Genomic DNA, 25405 nt, shown 5'->3' on the forward strand with positions numbered 1-25405 from the left:
TCCACAGACTGGCTGGTATGAAGTCAGAGTCTCAGAATAGTTCCTTGTATATTTTTGAAAGACAAAGCCCTTCACACATTCCTTAGGAACCAGGATCCATGTGAAAGCTGAGATCCAAAGGAAACTCTTTTTTTTTTTTTTGGTCCCATTTGGCCTTTAATGTTCTTTGCTCATGCATGAGGGTAGTGAACTAATAACAATAATGGACGGGATGTCCTCGCACATAAACATTTGGCTACTCACAGCAGGAGATGTCTTGTCAGCACAGGGGATAAAATGATGGTGTAAAGATTTACCGTCAGGGAGCTGGACCAGTCTCAGCAGGATGGCAGCTCGAAGCAGATAGATGGCCTGGCATGCGTAGGTCACCTGTGTTTACGCTGATTAATGTGTGTGCTATGTGTAGTCTGCATCATTATGTTGAGTTGTGTGGTTTTTGTAGCACGTGTAACTCTCTAAAAAGTATCTTTCTTTTTTTTATTGAGAGGCAAGTAGCTTAATATTCTGGCTTCCCTGGAATATGTGACCTGATCCATGCGATAGCAATCTGCAGCTAGATGAAATGATCTATATAGATTATGGATTAAGAATAGAATTATTAAAAAAAAAAGAATAACATTATTTATATCATGAATATACAGAATTAGCCAAAAACCAAGATTTAGAGTGACATAATTGGTCATTGGGGCATTTACTGAATTTAGTTTCATAGGCTGGTTTGGTTACATATTTTGATATTTAATTTGTGACTTTTTAATTACCATTTTTTAAATGAAATGATTTGTGGAGTGATCTTTTAAGAAAGGTCTTTGGCTTACAGTAGAAACAGTTTCATTGAAGGTCTTCTTGTTTTTATACCAAGAGTGCAATAACACGCCATTTTTCTGGACTTCTAAAGTGAGTTTTAGGCACTCGTTCTGAGACCATAGGACAACTAGGAACCTAAATAAAAATCCAAATTGCATTTATGGATATTTTAATTGGAAAATTTGGTGGGTATCTCTTATAAAAATTAAATGCCCTTTTATACAATAGACAAATTTATAGAAAATCTATAATTATATGTGTCAACAGAGCATGTTATTAACATATATATTACATGATTATAAATTTATGTGACTGGTTTTTACCAAGCATCTCAAGTCATAGTCCACAGTACCTGATATGAATGCAATTTTCTTTAAATATGCAAATTTTTAAGATATATTTATTTCAATATCATTCTCATTGCCTAAAACCATGCCTTGTTTTGCTTTGTCTATAGACCTAGTCCTTCGAATATCTTTCTTAGTGAAAATCTGTTTATTTTTTTTTATTTTATTTTTTTTTTTGAAAATCTGTTTATATTCCAATGTGTATTTAACTTTTGGAAACAGGTAAATGCCAGTTAAAATCAAAGCTTGTAAATAGAGCAAATAATCGATCTTTTAGGATCTTACTTCTTTAAAACGAACCTAACAGAAATAATGACTCTCTTGTGGTACAACAGGTGTTTCTGACAAACAGGCATTGGAAAATACACTGCTAGTTCATTTTCTCTTTTATCTATTAAGGCCTCTAAAAGATATTTACAGAAACTATCTCTTATAGAATTATGGCTAATTATAAAATAAGAGTCTTCATAACACCAGCATTCTGTGATTTCCCCTTGATTAAATAAAATACAGTTTAATCTGAGGGTGGTTTTATTGGACAGATTCCCTGTCCCGTCTTCTCTGAGTATCTCTCTAGAAATGGGGAAAAATAGGCAGTGGTTTTGTTTGGGTGATTTCCACTGAAGCTGAGCAAGGTCATGCTTTTGTATTGTCTATTATCAGATATAATTTCTCAAAAACAGATGGCAAACAGGCAGTATTAGAAAATTTGTAATTTACTATGCTGTGCTAAAGACAAACTGCTGACTAAAACTGCAACCTCTTTAAACACCAAAACAACCTTCGATCATTCTGACTGGTTCTGCATGTCTCACCCTTCATGGTCTTTTGGCAGAAGACCAAGGTTCATCTCTTATTGCTGTTTCCCTCCGTCTGCTAAGACCATTGCACACATACACTTGTTTTGCATTCCAAACTGTTTCACCTGGCAAAGGAACTAAGTAAAGCTGTCTTTCATCTTCATTATTATTCATTTTACCTTTCAAATACAGAGCCATTAAAATTAGTAGTTAAAAAAAAGAAAAGCAATCAAGTATATTAAAAACAAAAACTTGAAACAATGCATTTGACCCTCTGAAACTACTCAGTATTGGAAATTGTCACTGATGCATGTCAAATTCAGCAAGCAAAACTGAAGCAATTTACTTTCACATTTTACCAAATGGCCATTTTTAAGCATCTGGGAGAGACAGCATCTTTCCCGGACTGAATGAGTTTGTTGGTATCTGGATCAGTTAGGGGCTTCAGAGGCTTGACAGGTGTGCCAGTCTGAGCAAGAAAACACAAAAGCAGGTGTTCTTAAGAAATCTTGGTAGATTTTTCCAAGACTTTACCCATCAAACCTCTTCTCTGAATCGATGAATAAAACATGTCAACTTTGGCAAAACATTCTTGGAATATCTTCTTTACTGTCTGACTTCAAAAAAGTAAGTTAAAACACCTAAGTGAATATTTACTACTAGATTGATCGCCTAAGAGACTAAATCATTGACCAGGGTCTTTCTGTTAAAAAGATAGAAATTAATCATATTATGTTTCTTGGTGTCAATCTCCTCTACAAGATGCTTTGATATTTTTTTATACCTTCTAGACTAAAGATTTTGTTGGACATTGAAGCCCCAATACAATCTTGCCTCTATCTTGTTTCAATTTTACTACAGCCTCGGTTCAGACGATCTCTAATATTTACGCAAACAGATTAAGCTGCTCACCAGGATATGTCAAGAAACTCATTGCATGTGTGTGCATGGATGTATGGATACGTATAAACTTGCTCAACAACCAAAATTATCTCCTCAGCCCTCCTTGATTAATATCCCATTGGTCCTTTTAATGGGCTTGACCTCTGACAATGAATTTACCTTAACTATTCTGCTATGAAGTGGTTTGTTTGTCCCTTGAGCTTTTGTTCGCTTTATGACTCATTTCAAATTCCATCCTGTGTATAAGACCTTGCTTTATACATTTTAAGGTCATGTTATCAATACTTAAAGTTCTTCTGAATTTCGGGCTTATTTCCTTAGCCCTACTTTACAACCTCCAACTTAGGCCAGAATACTCTGTAAATGCAAGATTTTTTCTAGCGTTATTGAGATGTAAGTGAAATATAACACATCAGCTTAAGAAGTACAACATACTGATTATATGTATGTAAATGATTATGACAGTGAGGTTAGTTCACACATCTGTCACCTCACATAGTTACATTGTGTGTATATGTGTGTGTGTGGGTGTGTGTCTGTGGTGAGAACTTTTTAAAATCTAGTCTCTTAGTAACTTTCAAGTATACAATACAGGATTGTTAACCATAACCATCATACTATACATTATATCCCCAGAAATTACTCATTATTTATCTGGAAATTTGTACCTTTGGACCACTTTCATCCATTCCCCCCGCCCCTCCCCACCTACCACTGGCAACCACCAGTCTATTCTGGCATTTGATAAGCTTTTTTTTTAATTAATAATTTTTTTTTTAGATTCCACATATAAGGCAAAGATCTTATGGATATTATACCCAGAACCCACAAAAGCAAAAATAAACAAGTGGGACTACAGCAAATTAAAAAGCTTTTGCACAGTTAAAGAAATGATGAACAAAACGAAAAGGCAAATTGCAAAATGGGAGAAAATATTTGCAAACTACATTTCTGATAAGGAGCTAACATTCAAAATGTATAAGGAGCTCCATAGCAAAAAACCCCAAATAATCCAAATAAAAAAGTGGGCAGTGGACCTCAATAGATTTTTTTTTTCTAAAAAGACACTCAAATGGCCAATAGGCACATAAAAATGTTCAAGAGCACCAATCATCAGGGAAATGTAAATCAAAACCACAGTGCATTGTTCCAAGGACTCCTGCATGCACTTCCCTGAGCCATATGTCCATCCAATAATTTTTTTTTATCAAAGACTCTATCTTTGAAAGTAATGATTTGCCAAAAAATCCTTTGAGAATGCAAAATATCTAGAAATTTGAATTTTATTAAACAGCAACAAAAAATGTGGCAACTATGATTTTTTTCCTTTTGACAAAATGGATTCAGTATTTGAAAAATCAACAGTGCCGACTTCTTACAATTTTAGCCTATGAAATAGAAATTCAAGCACTTATGAAGATGAACAATAAATTATAATATTTAAAATAAACTGAATTTCAAAACTCTTGGACCACTGAGAGTTTGAAAACATCACTTAGCTTAGGAGAGTAATGAATTTGAGAGTAATACAGAGGCCTGTAACTACATCTAACTCATGGTTAGGATTGAGGCTAGATTCACCAACCTTGCTTAGTGCTAAATGGGATTGTTCTAGTCAGCATGATAGCAATATCTTGAATGAAGGCATAGAAGGGCAGCGTATTAGATTTACAAATAGCAAAGATAAAAGAATGAGAAATTGAGATTATCTTGAGTTTGAGATTCCAAGCTGATTTATGATGTTGGTGTTTAAACAGAATTTGCTTTATTTTTTTAAACAGAATTTTAAGATGGATTTCAGGTGCTATGTGATTTCTCTAAAAAAGCAAATAAGATAAACGTTTGCATTAATGACCAGAATATAGAGATTATAAAGAAATGTTTGTTCTTTTCATTTTGAATTCTGTTGAATTCTGAGGCCACGTCTGGAATGGGTTTGTTTCTGGATGTGACACTTTAAGAGCCAATGAAATAGCAAATGATAGGAGGATGATCAGAAAGATGAGACTTTAGAAACGATGCTTTATGAGGAGCAATGAGTAAATTGGGTGTGTGTAGTCTGAAGAAGGGGGATCTAAGAGGAGACATGATTCCAAATGATAAAAATTTTGCATCGTTAACCTTTATGAGCCACATGCCAGGTGTCGTCGTGACTGAGCTGGTGGTGAGGTAAGATATGAACACGGACAACTGTACCATGGTCCAGAACGTAGTAGGTGTTGTAAGAGTTCATAATCAGCATCGCATCAGGAATACAAAGGCATCTAGATACTACGGGAAGAGAGAGATGTGATATGGGGACAGAGGAGAAAGATGGTATTACTCAGAGATCAAGAAGTTGCCGCAGCTTTTGGGGCTGGTGCCCAGAACCCTACACTTGTTGCGGCCTTGAGTGGAGCCACCTCCCTGCAATTACAGGAGATAGTGCTGTTGCTAATGCTGCAGGAGACTGCTGGTACCTCAGGCATCTGCTACCAGAACCCCAATGCCTTCCTTCTTTGCTGGCCTTCAATTTTACCTTCAAGCCTGTCCAAATCCACCTGGCAAGGGAGTCTTGGAAGTGTTAGTTTTCAGATTCTCAGTGATCCAGGGAAAGTACATCAGAGAGATAATGGAAGGATAGGTGTGGGGTTGATTACCTACATAAAACTACACAAAACAGGATCGAAAGTTACTGTAGAAACAGAGGCCCAGGCAAAATACATACACAGCCACCCAAAATGCTCATAGAAAGCCATAGAATGCGTGTCTCCAAGTATTCGAAAAACTTTCCTTAGAAACGCTGAGTGAAGGATATCGTGTGTTGTTCCAGAGACCAGTAAATCTCAGAAGTTACTTGGAGATAAAATATAGGTATTGATGAAAAAGAATTCCTTCACAGCTAGCATTCATGGCAGAATGATCTGCTCTTTCATTATATGGGGTGTTCAAGAAAAAACTTCATGGTAATTTTATCCATGGATGTTCTAGAAGGGATTCCTGTAGTAGATGGTGGATTTGAATCGCATGACATCTAAAGTTCCTTTCAATTTTACAGTAGTATGACTCCCAAACCACTCCTATAAAAATAACAGAAAATGAAAAGTAGGGGAAGTAGTACACAAGACATGAAAAGTAACTTAACAAAGGAATCAAATATATTCAACAAGTTCCAATAACCTGGGGGAAAAAAAATGAGAACACAACGGGGAAACAAACGCGGAGCCTTTCTTATCAGCCCTTTTCAGGATCCTGAACTTTTCTTGTAAATATACACCAATGCTCCAAATAAGCCTTTGGGGTTCTGTGCAAGATTTGAGTTGGGAAAAGTTCCTCCTTCCATGCAGACATTGGCACAGTGCTAAAAAGTGGCAGCCAACTTGCCAGACTCAAATGTCAGGGCCAGGAGCAGCATCTGCGTGTGAGAGCAGATTATGCCGTTGGCAAACTCCATGCACTGGCAGGGGTGCAATTATGCTGTTATTGACTAAAAAGTCTTCTCTTTCACCTGAACATAACTCTAGTGAGGCAAGGTGATGAAGAAAGATATGTAAGAGAAAGAAATTGGAAAGTAATGGAGAAAAAAAAATGTATAGAGGACAGTAGAGGTTCTTTTATGTGAATAAGAAAATGCACTAATAAAGAATTTCATAATATTCACGATTTCGATAATATCTAAGTAACAAGCAGATGGTATCTAGCTCATACACTGTGGAAGCTCTTCTGAAACGGGTGCCAGCCAAGTGGTTCCCAGTAGGCTTGAGTAGAGTCAATGATCATTGGTATGCCCTGGGAGATCTGATAGCGGAGCAAAGATTCAAATCTTCACGATGCTGGTCATGACTCTATGAACTTAAGTATTTTATATTATCTATAAAAGCCTGTTTCGAAGACTTATAAATTTAAAAGAGATAATATGCATAATGCTCTCTCAACATATGGTAGCTACTCTCCTTTGGCTCCTTCTGATGGTTAGAGACATTTTCTTTATATTAAACTAATTTCACCTTCCCCATAACCTGAGCCCATGAATCCTCATTATGGGCTGGGAGCTTCACGTTATAAAGGCATTTTATCTTTTCCTGATAGGCTTTCAAATATTTGAAGATAGGGATTGTAACTGAGGATGAGTACTCTCATCCTTTCCTTGGGTTTCATGGCACCAGTCCCCTCATGATCCTCATGAGGAGTGATGCGACCATGAAGTGAGGCTGGAATGGGAACAGATTATGATTAAGTGGTTGAGCCACAGAGATAAAGATGGGATCTAGAGAGTAAAACATACTGGAACAGGTCCAGTTTTGATTTTGGACTGGAAGATTCCACAGCTCTGATGTGCTTCTTGATGTTCAACCCAGTTCGGAGGTTGGCATTTTTCCAGAGACTCTGAGCTGTCACTCCACACTTGGCTTCTGACCTGGGGTTACTAGCAGGTTGAATAAGGGTTTCCTGTGTAGTGGGTTGTGGGTTTCCAGAAAGGTTTCTCCCCCAGACACATTCTCCTTCTCTGATTTCTGCCTGAAAATGATATATTTAATTCTTTACCATTTTGTCTCACATGTGTACAGAAAACCCTAGGTCAAACCATGATTAAGTTGATTTAATTATAAATGTTTGATATGGAAGTCAGGTTCATTAAGATATCCCTCAATGCGTTAAAATTCATTATTTTCACATACACAGTTCTGTGAATTTTGGCAAAGATGAGTCGTCATGTAACTAGACTCAAAGTCAGATTAAGCTTCTACTACCCGAGAAAGACCCCTCCCCCAGTCCCTAGTCCCTGATAACATCACTGAGGTTTGTTTGGTCTTTTTTCTGTCTCTGTAGTTTTTGCTCTTCTCTGGAATGTCCTAGAAATTTAATCACATAGTTAGTTCATAACCATTCAGTTTGTGCTTCTTTCATGCAGCCTAATGCTTTTGAGATTCACCGTTGGCGTAGCACACATCTCTATTTTGTTTCCTGTGATTGCACCACAAGTTGTGTATCCATTCATTAGGTGATGGGCATTCGAGTTTTTTCTCTTTTGTCAATTTTGAACAAAGCTGCTCTAAGCTTCTGTGTGTAGATTATTGTGTGGATATACGTCTTCATTTCTGTTGGGTGACGGCCTTGGAGTAGAATTGCTGAGTTTTTCAGTAAGTGTGTTTCCTCTGTATGTTAGCTTTGTAAGCTGACAAGCTCTGGTCCTGCCATTTGGGATTTCCATCAAAAAAGTAGAGTTTTCATTGATTTGCATCCTCACCAGCACCATATATATAGATATATCTATATATATATGGTGAAATGAATCTTTATGTATATATGAATATATATTCATTTTAATAGGTACATAGTGGTTTCTCATTGTGGTTTGAGTTTGCAATGACCTCATGGTTAATGATGAACATTTGTTCCTGTGCTTATTTGCCATCCTTACCTCTTTTTGGCCAAGTGACTGTTGAAATCCTATGTAAATTTTTTAATTGGATTGCTTGTTTTCTTATTAAGTTATGAAGATTATTTATATTTCTATTCTTTATATTTATATTTCTATAATACATACATAGCGTTTGCAAATATTTTTTCCATGCTTTTTTTTTTAGTTTCTTAATGACATTTTCAAAGAGCATCAATTTTTCATTTTTATTTATCAGTATTTTATGGTTTGTGCTTTTTATGATTCATATAAAGAAATCTTTATCTAAACCTATGTCACAAAGATTTTCTCCTGTGTTTCCTTTGAGAAGTTTTATAGGTTTATATTTTATTAGCTGTGTGATATATTCCAAGTTTGTTAAGGTCTTAACAATTTTGTCCAGTTGTTAAAGAATATTTTGTTGAAAATATCTTTTGTCTTTTGAATTTTCTTGCTGTTTTAGTGGAACAGAAATGGACCATAAACGGTCCGTTTTTCTCTTTTATTTCATTGATGTATATTTATATCCTTTCAGCAATGCCACATTGTCTTAATTGCTTAATTTCATATTAAGTACAGAAATCAGGTAATATGAATACCCCTCCTTTGTTTCTCTTTCTCAGTGTTCTACCCATCCTAGATCTTTTGTTTTCTCCTTATACATTTTAGAATCAGTCTGCCAAATTCTACAAAAGTCTATGCTGGAATTATTTTTGCGTTGAATCGAATATGGACTTCATCAGTTTGAAGAAGACTTGATATTCTAAAAATATTGTCTTCTAACCCATGGATATATTACATAGTGTCATTTGTTTAGATCTTTCTATTTATCTCTTTAATATTTTGTATTTTAAAGCATAGGCTTTTGCATATATTTTGTTAGCCCTATCTCATTTTTGTTGCTATTTTAAATGATTTTTTTATTCAGTTCATAATTGTTCACTTTATGTAAAGAATTATAATGATTTTTGTATCCTGTGACCTTTCAAAATACATCTACAACTTAAAATTATTTTTCTGCAAATTATTTGGGATTTTCTACTTAGGCCACTATGTCTACTGCAAATAAAGACAGTTTTGCTTTTTTCCCTTCTAATCTGCATTCATTCATTCATTTTTGTTTGAGCTGGTTAGGACCTCTAGGTGAGCCTGGTATGAGCAAACCTCTGCCTTATTCCCAGTCCTGGGGCAAAGCACTCAATCTTTGTCTATTGAATATAATATTAGTTGTAGGCTTTTCATATAAATTCTCTGACATTTATCAAATTCAGGAAGTTCTTTCTTGTTACTAGCTGCTAAGAGTGTTTATTATGAGCGAATGCTGAATTTTGCCAAGTGATTTTTCTGTGTGTATTGATATGATTGTAGGTTTTTTTCTTCTCAGATTATTATTGATTATTGCTGTGTAGTTTTATATAATTTCTTGACAAGTTTGCTATAGGTAGTATTGGCTTTATAAAATGAATTGGAAAGGTTTTCTTCTTTTCTGTTTTCAAGATTTGTATAGAAATGATATTAATTCTTTCTTCAGTGTTTCAAAGAATTCACCAGCAATGCCATTTGGGCCTAAAATTTACTTCTTTGAAAGGATTTTTAACTGTAAATTTTGTTTCTTTACTAATAGGACTTTTTAGACTATCTGTTTCTTCATGAGTGAACTTTAATAATTTACATTTTTGTATGTGTGTCAGTTTCAACTAAGTTATTGAGTTTAATGACAACTTTGTAAATAATATTCTTTTGTTATCGTTTTAATGACAGGATCTTCATGATATTCCCTCTTTCATTCCTGATATGCATAATTTGCTGTCTCTCTCCCTCACATCTCCCTTCTTCCTCTCTCCCTCTGATTTGTCTGGCTAGAAGTTCATCATTTTTACAATAATGATGGTTTTAGATGTTACTTATTTTCTCAGTATGTGAATGTTTTAAATTTATTTATTTATAATGATAACTTCCCTATGACAGCCTCTTTGGTCTAGGGTTTTATTTGGAAATCAATGTTTTATTTATTTGTTTCCATTTTCAAAATTTTTAGAATTTTTCAGATATATTTTAATAAATGATTTCTGATTTACTTTTTTTATTTTTGGAGAGTTTACATTGTATGATTTTAATTATTTTAAATTTGTTAAAATGTGTTTTATGATTCAGAATATGGTCTATTGTAATGAATGTTCCATGTGTACTTCATTTTTTTTTTTAATTTATTTTTTTTTTGTTTCTTTTTTTTTTTGTTTTGTTTTTTTCTCCATGTGTACTTCAAAGAGTATTTTTCTGTTACTGGGTATTCTGGAAATATCAAATAAATTTATATGGCAATTCTTTTTTGATGGAATATTTTGAAAGATACAGAAAAGGCTAGATATGAGGGTTAATAATGCCTACAGTTTTAAAAATTAGGCTAGCAGCCACAAGGAAACTTGTCCTAATCACATTGATAGCTTTGTTCTCAACATCTTAAAATTATGTTATTAGAGCCAAATAAAGGTATACTGAAGAAGACAGAGTAAGCATATATCTTTGATAACCCACATTTTCCATTAGCATGTCCCAATTACTTTGACCTACCTGAATTGTTGTAATTTTGACATGGACTTTAAAAGAAACCTGTTAAACTTCAGATTTGTTCAATCAGTCTTTATTCTCTCTTATTGTAGATCAGGGATTAAATAATGTTCAGGAAGGGGAGATCCTAAGACGAATATTCATTCAATATAATTCAATTATAATATCAGTCATTGCAACCAGTCACATGCCAAAACCAAATCTGTATTTCTTTAGGATTTAATTTGTGATTTTTAGGGTATCTTAACATCTTCTATGGAATATTTGCTTTAAAACATAGCAGATTTGTGGTGATTTTGGTTTTGGACCTACCTGCATATAGCCAAAGAATCCTTCTAGAGCATGAGTGTTATATGGCTCATACTGTAAGTGTAAATAAACACTAGAGGTAGATGTAAAGGTCAAATTATCTCCTCCTACTATAGAAATGGTTAGGTAAAAGAGTTTAAGAAAAATCAATGTCCTATATTAGAAATCATTTCAGCCTTTTCCTTTAAACACTAATACCAGAATTACAACATTTTGCAAAGCAACTTTCCAACTCTGTTCTAAGGTAATTATTTCTTATATTCTTTTTCTTTGGGACTCCCAAGAACAGAAAGGGAATAAATGTAGCTTCTCAGTAGGTCTTGTCTTTTAAACCTCCTGTAGAGCAATCAAATTTTGTAATCTTTAAAAGTGCATATATTCATGTTTTCTTCAAAGGCAATTCAGTCTGCAAACATGCTGTTAAAGAAGAGATTATAAAGGCACTTTTTCTTTCTTTGCTTTAGTGTATGCATTTGTTCAATGTAGTTTTGTCTTTTTAAAAAAGGATATGTAACATTTTAGGAAGAACTAGATGCTGCTAGACCATTCCTTCTGAGGGGTAGAAATTACAGACCTTCTACTTGTCCATAGGTAACATGTATTAAGGGCACAAAACTAGTTACATGCTGCTTTGCTCGGTGTTTTTCAAATCATCCGTAAGACAACTCTTGGAAAAATCTCATTCTTTGAATATCAGTAGTGGAAAAAGTAGCCTGCAGAAAAAACTGAATGCTGACTTCTGGATATACTGTCTTGCCACCAACTCATACCGGTCTATGTCATGGACCATATTTGCAAACAACCAACTTCCAGGGTGCCAGCTCCTTGAATACTTGACCAGAATAAGTTAGCTAAGAGATATAAAACTCTCAACCCTTGCCTCCACTGAAGTCTTCTTTGGGACAAAGTCTTTTTTCTTCACAAACCTTAACAATCCAAATGAACTGAGTATTCTTCTCATTCTCTAGAAAATGAGGTTATTTCTCTGTTCTTCTAATGGAAGCAACTCTTAATGACATTAGGGTATTCCAAGATCCCTCCAGTAATGTCAAGGCACATATACGTAGACTCACAGAAGACTGGAATGAAGGGGAGGGCTACTTTTAGTCTCCATCTTTTCTCTCATATTCTCCTTTAACCTAAGTATCCCTCCCTGTGATACTTCTGTCTCTCTGTCTCTCTGTCTTTCTCTCTGTGTGTCTCCCACACTCGTATGGAGGTCACTGTAAAAATCAAACTAAAAATTAAGTCTCCTCAAGAGTTTGGGTAAAGTCTTAACCATAATTTGGGGTTAGAATTTGGGGTGACATTAGTTATAAAAGAGCATGATATCTCTAAGCTCCTAATTTTCTTAGCTTCAATTTTTGCATCTGTAAAGTATGATACTAACAACTCAGACTCATAATGTCTTTGTGATGAATACCTTAAGTATTTCAAATACAACCATGAGGACAGTGCCTGACACACAGTAAAAATAAATATAAGCCATAATTTAGTCCTATATTTCTCCCTCCATTTTAGTCAAAATATTGTTACATTTATATAAATATGGAATTCCCAATTCTGTATGAAGTTCCCTCCACATTGTGTACTCTCGGAGATTCTCTCTCCCTTCTCCATTACACCTAATCAACTCAAACAAAGCTCAGTCATCAAATCTTCTCCTGCAAACCTCTTAATTAAGACAACCCTCAGTGCTTTTCTCTTTTATTCTTATACACATGTCAAAAATTAATCTATTAGTTCCAGGAAGTATTTTAGTTTTTTGTTTTGTTTTGTTTTGTTTTCAGTAGTTTTTATTATTATTATTATTCTTTGGAAAATTCTAGAGAGATGATCATGTTATTAATAAAGCCAGAGCTCCAAGAGGGGGAGCTAAGCCTCTGGTGTGTAAACCATTCAGCACCACATCTGCATCTGCTGCACTTTCTTGGCCAAAGCAAATCACAAGACCAACATAGATTAAGGGAGTGGAGAGACTCTTGCCTTTGTGGGGAGAATGGTAAAGTCCTATCACAAAGGACATGTGGGATGGGAAAATGATTACACTTCCCTTTGGAAACAACCGGCATCGCTAATATTGCCAACCTTATTATTATACGCAAAGAGATGAAGAGCTTCTTGAGGGTAAAAGCAGGGTTTTAGTACTTCTCAAGAAGATACAGTGTGCTGCAATACTAGGGACTTAAAAAAAAATTACCCACCTATCCATAACACGTATTTTAACATGTAAAATTGCAGCCTCAGATTTGTGCTAGAACTATTTGTTTTTGTATCATCTTGTTCCTCTACTGATAGGACCAGTATTTTTTATTGGGCTTTTATTTTATTTTTATAATCGGAATGTATTAAAGCAATAAATGGAATTTTCTATTTAAAACCATCATTATGATTTTGGTTACTGCCTATTGCTCAGCAATTTTTTTCCTTATCAAAACTCTTCCTGGTTGATTTACTTCTTAATTTTTTTCCATTAAATGATGTAAATTTTAGGAGAGATTTTTTTCTCTCTTACATTAGTTCAGAATCATAGATTCATGCATTGTCTTTTTGATATTCAAATGACCCTCATTGGTTTTGATATTTTATAACTTTCATTTCAGAATCCTTTACTGCCTTTCATTGAATTCTTCTGGTTTGTGTTATTTCCAGTAATTTGTAAGCCATTCATTCTGTTTTCAAAATCACTTATGTGTAAATTTTTCTCATTACAATGCTCATTTCAGTTTTAACTAAAGTTCAATCATAATATATCACATAGAATGGTAAGTTTAAAATATATAATAGAAGTATTTATATTCTATATATAACAGTTACACTAAAAATGAAATAGAAACTTTCTGCTTCCTTTCTTAAATAGATAAAAATAGGGTTTGTTAGAAAAAGCTTAGTAGTATGTATCTGTTATACAATGAAATCAGACACTGTAGGAAATATAAAAGGTATCTGACACTGCTTAAAATGTGTCCTTAATGCCCTTAAAGTCTCTCCCATGGAGACTGTTTGACATTTGTACATTACTATTAAATAAACCCCAGACTTCACTTAAATTTTACCAAATTTTCCATTAATACCTCCTTTCTGTCCCAGGATCCAGTGCAGGATATCCGCTTGATCTTCTTTTCTTTTCCTTCTTTTTTTACAAACATTTGTTAAATGCTTCATTTTTTGCTTTCAATTCAGTTTTGTCTGTCTGCATATCCCTTTGGATATTTTCTGTGCTTATCTAATAAGATTGATTTGCATCCTTTTCTCCTTCAATTTCTAAAAGTAATTCCCCCTTAATCTGTATTCATCCTATTTTTTCAATATTTGATGTTTTTATTGTTGACTCCTTCTTAAATGTTCAGGACTGTCCCCTTGTCCTGTCCCCACATGCTGGAGAGATCCTTCCTTTCCATGCTTCTGACTCCAGAGCACATGAACGTCCTTGTACTTTCTTTGTTGAATCGACATCATCTGTTTGACTTTTCACACCAACCCCATAGCCAGCAAGATTGAGTCTGGAAAGTCAAACATCCATCTTACTCACCTACATATCTCTGGGGCCTATTAGAGTGCATAGCATAGAGTAGGTACTCAGTAAAGGTTTGAGAAAAACAAGTAAATTAAGGGAATAATTAATTAATTGATGTTTTTGGCTTTGGGGCAGTTGGTTGTTTTTACCCCAAATTGGTCCTATGCCCACTTTCCCTTTTTTTCTCTTACTGGCAAATTATCCTCCCATTTGGTCAGAGAGAACTAAAGTGCTTGGACACTTGAAGTGGATTGATATACAATATTAATACATATTTACATATCTGAAACTCATCTGGCTGAATTTGTACCAGCTCTGGCTGCCTGGGTGCATACAATGACCCCCCCAGGTGACTTGCCCCGTTACCATAACATTTCATAACCTTGTAAGTCTCAGTTTCTTTATCCAAAGCCATGGGCAAGGCCTTTTTTTGCTGTTTTATTTACTTGAAATCCTAAGTGCCTAGAACTAGAGGTACTCAATGCCTCTGTTTGAATACAAATATATGTCGTGCAGTATCTATTTTCTTGGTTGCTGTGGGCTTTAAACAGGCTTCAAGTATCCAGGTAGTAAGAGGTCAATAAACATTGGCCATGATTATTATGTAAGTAAAACTCTTCATACACACTCTTTTACTAGTTACAATTTATTATGCCTTTGGCTTTTTAAAAAGTTCTAATGTAATGAGCCATAAGAGTGTTGTTGAAGATCACGTCCCGAATGCTATTCACTGTTAAGAATTTAGTGACATAAAACAATTGCCTTCCATATCAGCTCGTATAAAGGAAAGTGCATAATTCCCCCTCTTTTCTGTTTCTCTTGGACACCAGGAAGCTCACAGTGAAGTTTAATGCTTAAACTACTTCAGCCGTGTTATATTTGTAAAACTCTATCTTCTGTGGGTGATTTTTTGGATATAAATTTGGTCCTGATGTTTTATATTTTCTGTAATACTGTGGTCTAAAGTATTCTGTAATATTTTTCTATAAAATTTTTAGGAAAATCTTTGTTCTTAAATATAAAATGTATATCATAAAGCAGTTTGTATATAACCATGTTATATTTCCCACATAATTTAGTAACTTACATCCAGTTGTCAAACTTAATGTCTATTGACAAATGTGGTAGAAAATATAATAAATTGCCCCTAGAATTTCTGTGGTTGGACATTTAGATATTTGACTAGAGAGATACTTGTAAATGTAATTTTATGTACATATAAATAAATGCCATATTTTTATCTTAATTGTTCATCATTTTCAAATATAGTATTTTAAAGCAAAACCAATGAGGATTCAAATATTAAAAAAGAAAACAAATGCAAAATAATTACTTTTATTTTTAATGTAGCTTAGAAATAGCTAAATTATACTGTTGAAAATTTGCATGTACAACTTAGTAAGGGATAATTCCACAGTACTCAATAGGATGTATTAGGTTCAGTTAGGAAAATGTATATTAGAAAGTTACAAATTGTTGCTTTTGTGTTTTTTAAGTATATATATTTCCAAAGAAAGCAAACTTTACATAGGTGTTTGTAAAAATATCTGATGTAGGGGATCCCTGAGTGGCTCAGCGGTTTGGCGCCTGCCTTTGGCCCAGGGTGTGATCCTGGAGTCCCGGGATCGAGTCCCGCGTTGGGCTCCTGGTGTGGAGCCTGCTTCTCCCTCTGCCTGTGTCTCTGCCTCTCTCTCTATGTCTATCATAAATATTAAAAAAAAATCTGATGTAATTCAGCCATTTTAAAAATATTAGCACACTCTCATTTCCTTTCCTCCTTTCACTATGGACAATTAATATGAAATATTTTACAATATAGACTAAGTTTTGAAATTTTAATGGGTAGGTAAAGTAGGTAAGATAATTTGAAGTTGCATCTTAATACTCATAGTAACTAATTTGTCTTCAGGTTGTAAATTTGTTTGTTATGAACCTTTTCTAATACTTGAGAAAGTTATGTCAACTCTATATTTTGATTATTATATCAACTTTTCAGGATTATCCTTCCCTCCTTCCTTCCAACTTCTTCCCTTCCTCTGTCATTCTTCCTTTGTCTTTCTGTCTTTTGTACTCTTGGTCAGTTTATCTTTTCCTTCTTCCTCTTCCTTTTCTCTTTTACTTATGTTCCCAAATAAAGCAGTAACTTTAATCTATATAATTTCATGGGATTTTTCAGTTTAAATATTCATATCTATTTATATTACTAATGAACTCTAAGATATTTTTAAGGATTTTTTTTTCTGCCTCGAAATGCAAACAAGTAATACTATCTAAGAAATGGGTCTCTTTTTTCAGTTGTACAGAATAAACATGTAATGCTACATCTATATCTTTATTTTAAAAGCTCATGTAGTACCTATTATGTGTCAGACACCATTCTAACAAGCATTTCCCAATGTTAACAGGTTTGTCATAATTAAATTATCAAAAATATGTACCTCATTTCTTTGAGGTCAATACTGTTATAATTACTATTTTATGGATGAGAAACTGAGGTACAAAGAGATCAAGTGGTTTTTCCATGGACGGTCAGGTTTGTGAATTAAGATGGAAGCCCAGGCTGTCTATATATTATGTATGCAGAAGAAAATAAAAATGAATCAAAAATTGCCAAGCAACAAAAATTACATAATACCCTAACACAAAAACTGAGTGCTAAATTCTATTTTCTAGACCACGTCAATATGTCCGCTATCAACTTCTATAACTTATTTTTTTCTTAACAGCTGAGTGGAGGGAAGTGTAGTAGCAGCAAACAGGAAAGCCTTTATAATAATTGATCACAGCCACGGGAGACCCTCTGAGAGAATAAAAGGAAGATATGATTCTCTTAATCTTCCTCTTTTTCTGTATACTCAGAAGCCATTTTAATCTTTCACTTAAAATATTCCTAGTCCATTTTATGAGAAAATACAAAATATTTAAGCCTACCATCATGTCATAGAGTTCACATGTATTGACTTTATGAAGTAAGGTTTTCTCTATTCTCAGGATTATAATTTATTGAAACCATTTATTTTCTCTTATGTAGTACACAAATAGCCATGATGCAACATGTAACAAAGTCACTAATGACTATAATATTTGTCAGGGACATGCTAAAAGACTATATTCATGATGCAAACAAAAGTACTCTCACAGAGGTTCACTGTGTTTACTACGTTTCTTGCTGAAAGTGGATGAAGGTGTTATAAGGCAGGTGGAATTGATATGGATTGTTTGTGGGATCTCACAGGAAAGCTAATGAGGTGGAGATGAAGACCAGGGCATCAGTGTTTGACACTGGCCCTTGAAGAAGCTAAATGGGCTAATGTCCAGATGTTGCAAACTTTGAATATCCTTAAGTAATCCCAGTGGCCTTGTCAACATAGTGCTATGGGGTCAGAGAGCAGAGGTAATTTATGATGACTTGGAGACCACAGAAACCCTTCTAGGAAGGGTGCTTAATGTCAGAGAGAAGGGAGAGAAACAAGGAAGGGTGAGGGCTTGTTCGGAGGACTTTGGAACTTTCTATGTGGTTAATGCATGCCATTCTGGGGTAAGGGAGGTTAAGGAGGCTGGCATAAAAGCTTCTGCACAGCAAAAGAAACAGTCAACAAAACTCAAAGACAACCTACAGAATGAGAGAAGATATTTGCAAATGACCTATCAGATAAAGGGCTAGTATCCAAGATCTATAAAGAGCTTATTAAGCTCAACAGCAAAGAAACAAACAATCCAATCATGAAATGGGCAAAAGACATGAAGAGAAATCTCACAGAGGAAGACATAGACATGGCCAACAGGCTCATGAGAAAATGCTCCGCATCACTTGCCATCAGGGAAATACAAATCAAAACCACAATGAGATCCCACCTCACCCCAGTGAGAATGGGGAACATTAACAAGGCAGGAAACCACAAATGTTGGAGAGGATGCGGAGAAAGGGGAACCCTCTTACACTGTTGGTGGGAATGTGAACTGGTGCAGCCACTCTGGAAAACTGTGTGGAGGTTCCTCAAAGAGTTAAAAATAGACCTGCCCTACGACCCAGCAATTGCACTGCTGGGGATTTACCCCAAATATTCAGATGCAGTGAAACGCCGGGACACCTGCACCCCGATGATTCTAGCAGCAATGTCCACAATAGCCAAACTGTGGAAGGAGCCTCGGTGTCCATCGAAAGATGATGGATAAAGAAGATGTGGTCTATGTATACAATGGGATATTCCTCAGCCATTAGAAACGACAAATACCCACCATTTGCTTCGATGTGAGGGACCTGGAGGGTATTATGCTGAGTGAAATAAGTCAATCGGGAAGGACAAATATTATATGGTCTCATTAATTTAGGGAATATAAAAATTAGTGAAAGGGAATAAAGGGGAAAGGAGAGAAAATGAGTGAAAATATCAGTGAGGGTGACAAAACATAAGAGACACCTAACTCTGGGAAATGAACAAGGGGTAGGGGAAGGGGAGGTGGGCAGGGAGGTTGGGGTGACTGGGTGATAGGTACTGAGGGGGGCACTTGGCGGGATGAGCACTGGGTGTTATGCTATATGTTGGCAAATTGAACTCCAATTAAAAAAAAAGAGAGAAAAGAGGTGAAGTCCTCTGTAATAGTTGTTTTAAGTTCACAAATTGCAGGAGTTTTTTTTTTTTTTTTAAGGTTTAGAAGCGTGGCTGTTGCTTTATTAAGCTTATGTATGAATATACCATAATAAACATATATAAAGTATATTTTCTATATGTAAACAGACTAAAAATGAATTGGAATAAATGTTTAGTTTTATTCCTGGGAATCCTGAAGAACACTGTGATCTTTCCTATTAAAGCTGTTTCTTCTCAAAAATTTATTCATGGCTTTTGAGAAAATGTTCTCATGCCTCCATCATGCTCAAGCCTAAACCTTGTGTTGTTTCACACTTACATTTTCTACATTGAGCATCATTAAAAATAGTATAATAGTCACTAATTCCATGGTTACCTTTATACACAGCTAAATGGTATATTATGCCCTAAAAGCTATATATTTTTTGTGACTTTGCAGAATATACGTTTTTATAGAAAAAGAATATATGGTTTTATAGAGGAGAAATGAATGCAAGCTGTTTTTTTAATTCTCCCTACAGTTCTTTTTATAAATGCTGAAAACATCTCTTCAAGAATCTATACTTTGGGGTTGTTGTTTGTTTGTTGTTTTTTACTATGAGTTTGTAAATCTAAAAGCCTACCATGTTCTGGAAAATTCTAAGACTTATATACCTGTTAATCCCCCCTGTTTTCTTTTTCAGTGTAGTTTCTTTTTCAATGCTTAATAATAATAAAAAAAATCCACCAATCCCTTGCCACATTTTTAAGCAAAATCTGTGTGTGTGCATGTGCAAGCTTGTGTGTGTGTGTGTGTGTGTGTGTGTGACTGAGGGTGTCAGTACTTCCAATCAGCTAACCAACCTGACCTATTTCAAACGACACATTATTTATATTTCCTTCATCTGTAGAACGTGTAAATCAAATGCTTTGGGTTGCCAGTTGACCGATCTTGATTGCAAAATGTCATGAATTTGCCATGAGTTGAAGATAATCAATGGTTATCGTCATTCCTCTGCACCTCATAAGGATTGTAGTTTAGTCATTGACCTTTTTCCCCACCTTGGTGCATACTCAGACAAAAGACATCAATTAGAAATAAATTTATTAGAATTATAGGGAAACAGTACCACCCATGATCTCATGTTTCAATCCCCTTTTAAGAAGCAATACCTTTACCCTATATCCAAACTTTGTATAAACACAATATACTACCTACAAGTACAAGCAGCTAATTTCTCAAGTTCATTTATGACATACACTGTACACCTAGAATTTACCAGAAATTTTTATTTTTTAATCTAAAATTATCTTACATGTAATGATCAGCTTATTCAGATTAGCAAACTCAAATATGTTCTTACTGGTCATTAGACCTTAGGTACAAAGTAAGAGTAAGGACCAAAGAAACAAGTGTCCTGTGTGCAAATTGACACTTTTTATTTTGCACGAAGACCTTTAATTTGCGTAAATAATTTGAACTGCTGAGATTTCTTTGAAACCCAAGGAAAAATTTCACTTCATTTATTTCTCAAGGTCACTGGTCATAGTATTGATATGTGAAATGACATTTGTAAAAATGTATTAAATTAAATATCCACATAAAGTTTATGTTAAATGAATTTATAAAATCCTTCAGTGTCTGTTGAGGCAGAAAACCATATAAATTCGTAAAACCTCCTCATATTCACACTTGTTCTCCCCTACCCCCAGACAGTATTGAGAATTAAACAACTTTCATGCACAATTTCACTACATTTTACAACTGCGTTCTTTACATATTCTCTTGCTTCTTTTGGAAACATACTCAGAGTAACAAGACAAGTTAATTTTTAAAATTTCCATTAGGAAGTTTCACATGGAGTGTCATCCAGGTGACATTTTATAACCGTGGGTTGATTTTCAGATTTCAGTGTGTTTGGTTTTCTTTGGGAGGCTTTCTCTACATCTGCGTTAAGGCACGTCCTCCCTTGTTAGCATCCCCATCATCTTGATTATCTCTCATTGCCCTGCTCTCACCCAAGATCTTCTTTTGGGTCCATGATATTTTGTCACAAGCTTGGCTGGGTGTACAATAGTCCCTCTGATAACATCTTAGACATTTTCCTAACTGCTTGAGACCTAGCACACATGAGACACATAATCAGTATTTGAGTATAACGGATTATGATTTACAAGGTGCCTTTGTATCTATTGTTCACCTGACCCTCCGCTCAGATCTTAGGTTGACAAGAAAATTTTATCTCTACCTGATAGGTGAGAATATGGAGGCTAAGAAAATTCAAATGCCTCACTAAAAATTACAAAGGTGTTTGCTGATGTGTTCTATCTAGAAACTGGGGCTGTTACCTCCCCTCTCCCTCTGTAAAATCTAGTTTTCTAGTTCATCATCTGTATCCAGATATTCTGCAGAGTGTCTTAGAATACTGAATATTTGTATATTCCATACTTCCAGATAAAAGTGCTCTCGGGTGGAAAGTGCAGAAATGCAGGTATAAGCTACATAGGCAGATATGATGACATGACTTTGATGTTTTAAGTCACAGAACCATTACTCACTATAAAACAAGACAAAAAATGATGCTTTCTAGAATGAGAAAGTGAATTACATATATCATTAATCTTACAAATTCACCAAACCCAATTTTCAATTAGAGTCATGACCTAGTTTCCTCGCTATAGAAAACTAGTATATGTACATATGTATGTATATGTGTGTGTGCTGATCTAAAAGGCAAGAACTCTTCTGTGTAACTCTCTTGTGGAACAGGCCTCTAAAAGTTACAGTGATGACCAACATATAGTTGTGGGGGGGAAAAGATTTTCTTTGGTCAACAGGCATTGCAGGGCAAAGATGTTTGCATTGCCAGGTAGACACACATCATGCATATATAATGAGCAGATCATAAGAGGGAAAAAAAAAGTATCAACATTTTAAGACCCTCCTTTGTGCCTGCCTGATGTGCTACATCCTTTGTGCTAGATGTGTACCACATACTAGATTATCTAACCCTGGTGATAATTTATAGGTAGACATTATTATCCCAATTATTATAAAAATGTTCTCGCATGGTGAGATTAGTTTGCTAAAATGGCAGAACTACTATGCTATTTACTCTCACGTTAATCTCTCTACTGTGTGTGTATAGATTAATATACAGAATATTTGTTATAATAAATATATATTTTTTTTTCTTCACCAAAAATATTTTAGGCGAATATTTGTTCCTTAAAATGCTTCCCAATAAAACTGTCAGATGATCCGATAATTTCAGAATCCTCTGTAGATTATCTCCTGTTAGTATTTACGGTGGTCATCACTCTACTTGAATGAAGCTCTCGAGCCCTGCAAATAAGTGACACTCAAATTGAAGTTCAGCAAAACACGCATTTAGAAATTGTGCCAAATGTCCTACTGCACATGACATTAATTGCTTTTCAGATCACTTGAATTACTTTAGACAGGCCACAGAAAGAAGCATGAAAATAGTTTACTTCATTTTTCCTGTGTGCTGGGAATTTTTTTTTTAGGATAAATTTATTATTTTTTTATCGGAGTTCAATTTGCCAACATATAGCATAACAACCCAGTGCTTATCCTGCCAAGTGCTCCCCTCAGTGCCCGTCACCCAGGCACCCTCACCCCCCCCCACCTCCCCTTCCACCACCACCTTTTTTTTAGGGTTAATTTATTTATTTATTTATTTATTTATTTATTATTATTTTATAATAAATTTATTTTTTATTGGTGTTCAATTTGCCAACATACAGAATAACACCAAGTGCTCATCCCCTCAAGAGCCCCCCTTCAGTGCCCGTCACCCATTCACCCCCACCCCCCGCCCACCTCCCCTTCCACCACCCCTTGTTCGTTTCCCAGAGTTAGGAGTCTCTCATGTTCTGTCTCCCTTTCTGATATTTCCCACTCATTTTTTCTCCTTTCCTCTTTATTCCCTTTCACTTTTTTTTTTATATTCCCCAAATGAATGAGACCATATAATGTTTGTCCTTCTCCGATTGACTTACTTCACTCAGCATCATACCCTCCAGTTCCAGCCACGTTGAAGCAAATGGTGGGTATTTGTTATTTCTAATGGCTGAGGAATATCCCATTGTATACATAAACCACATCTTCTTTATCCATCATCTTTCGATGGACACCGAGGCTCCTTCCACAGTGTGGCTATTGTGGACATTGCTGCTAGAAACACCGGGGTGCAGGTGTCCCGGCATTTCATTGCATCTGTATCTTTGGGGTAAATCCCCAACAGTGCAATTGCTGGGTCGTAGGGCAGGTCTTTTTTAACTCTTTGAGGAAACTCCACACAGTTTTCCAGTGGCTGGAAAGTGGCTGCACCAGTTCTGTGCTGGGAATTTTTATGTGTGTTAAAAGAGGCATGGACCACCTATCGTCCTATTTCAGAAGTGTAGCTTAGTCTTTAAAAACGTCTGAAGAAACTGGTGGAAGGATTCTACTATTGATAAGACATTGGAATGCATAATGTGTGTCATATGGTACAATTCATGTAAAATGCATGTTTCTAAGACAACACTGTGCAAATGATAGATATAGGAACACGGCCCTGTAGCTTTGTAGAATTGCTGCTCCTATAGAACACCTTCCCTTCTCTTGAGACCCCTGCATCCCATAAACAGTTGCAGCAGCCACCCTGTGCATTTGACCCAGGAGGTTTCCCTAACCTCTTTCTTCCACCTTCCAGTTGAAAACGTCTTGCTCTCCTTGGGCAAGCCTGTCTCTCTCGTTGGTTCTCTCTTCCCCACCCTCCCTGAGCAATCTCCTTTGATCCATCACTTCTGAGCTGGTCCAACTTCAGTGATGCAAAGCCTTACACTGGACTTGTTCCCCTGTGCTGTTCTTCCCAGGGCTGGGATTGTAGAATGCCATACTATACGCCAAAACATAAGACCAGTTCACAAGCCAATTGAAGAACTTACATGGAACCATCTAAGAGCAAGGGTAACCCTTAGAACAACTGCTGTCAATGAGCTAAAGAAGAACAAAACAGTAACAAAAACAGAATTTCATTGAGCTGTGATTCCTGTTTACTCAGCAGCATGTAGTGAATGCTTTTACAATGGCATTTTATAGAAGGAGGTCTATAAAATAGACCATTTCCATTTATAGAATGGAGGTCAAAATCAAACTATGTGTCAAAACTAGGTACCTTTCCATTCTAAAACTTATTCAACTATTTTAAATCACTGCAAACCCTTGTACTGCTGAGTGTGTCCTATGAGACTAGTGAAATGTAACTTATGTGGGCCGAGTGAACTAGAAAATGATTATTTTTAACAGTTATATGGTGATGAGGCCACCATTCATAGCAATGGGATGCTCCTCAAACAGATTTGAGCAATAAATGCAGCACAAAACAAGGGGCAACAGGATTGCCCATATCTACAAGTTATTGACTATTTGACCAATGTAAAATCCTTTCGCCTCTATCTTTGCAAATTATATAACCTCCTTTCACGAATAAGGATACCAATGACCCCAGAGGGTCATGTTTTAGAGAATCAGGCTACTCAACTGTGGGAAGACCTATTCATATTGTCACGTAGTGACTGCCACTCCATGGCATTGGTTAATGCATGACCCTATAGCTGTAGGCAAGGGATTTGGCTTTTTGGACAGAGTAAAGAGTTTTATAAATTTTTAATTGTTGCATAAATTATAATGGTGAAGTTACTAAAAATAATAATCCTCAAAGCAACACCAAATAATAGTTAATATTGAGCACTTTAAATCCTCATACAACTGCAATAAAAATAAAGGTGCCATCATTCTCAATGTTCTGAAGATGAAAAAAGGTATAGGAATCACACAGCTAAACAGGTGGAGGATCAAGGTCTCAAACGCAAACAAATTGACATATAAAAATGACAATATTCTTAACCACTAAGTTATGCCTATCTTACATCTATTTCAATGATAGCATGGCATCATGCCACCCTATTTCTTGTAAAAGAACAAAGGATATCTACAACCTGGAACATGCCTGTATAAAGATGATTTTATGATTGCCAGGATATGTGAGATGCCACAACTAATAAGATGCATCTCAGATTATAAATAGAATATAGTGTCACATGAACATATATGAATATAATGCATTACCAAGGGCTTGGTTGATTTTAAGTCAAGCTGGTACAGACTCATTGACATGTGTGGTGTTAGGGTA

At 35.4% G+C, this 25405-nt stretch overlaps 1 protein-coding gene across 1 annotated transcript in view; it reads left to right on the plus strand.

Moving 5' to 3' along the window:
- The window catches only part of CNTNAP2 (contactin associated protein 2), a 1951553-nt gene that overhangs the window by 460742 nt on the left and 1465406 nt on the right, over positions 1 to 25405 (plus strand). The gene's annotated exons all lie outside the window — the stretch shown is intronic.

The sequence above is a fragment of the Vulpes lagopus genome, chromosome 4, assembly GCF_018345385.1.
Source record: "Vulpes lagopus strain Blue_001 chromosome 4, ASM1834538v1, whole genome shotgun sequence".
Taxonomy (NCBI): Eukaryota; Metazoa; Chordata; class Mammalia; order Carnivora; family Canidae; genus Vulpes; species Vulpes lagopus.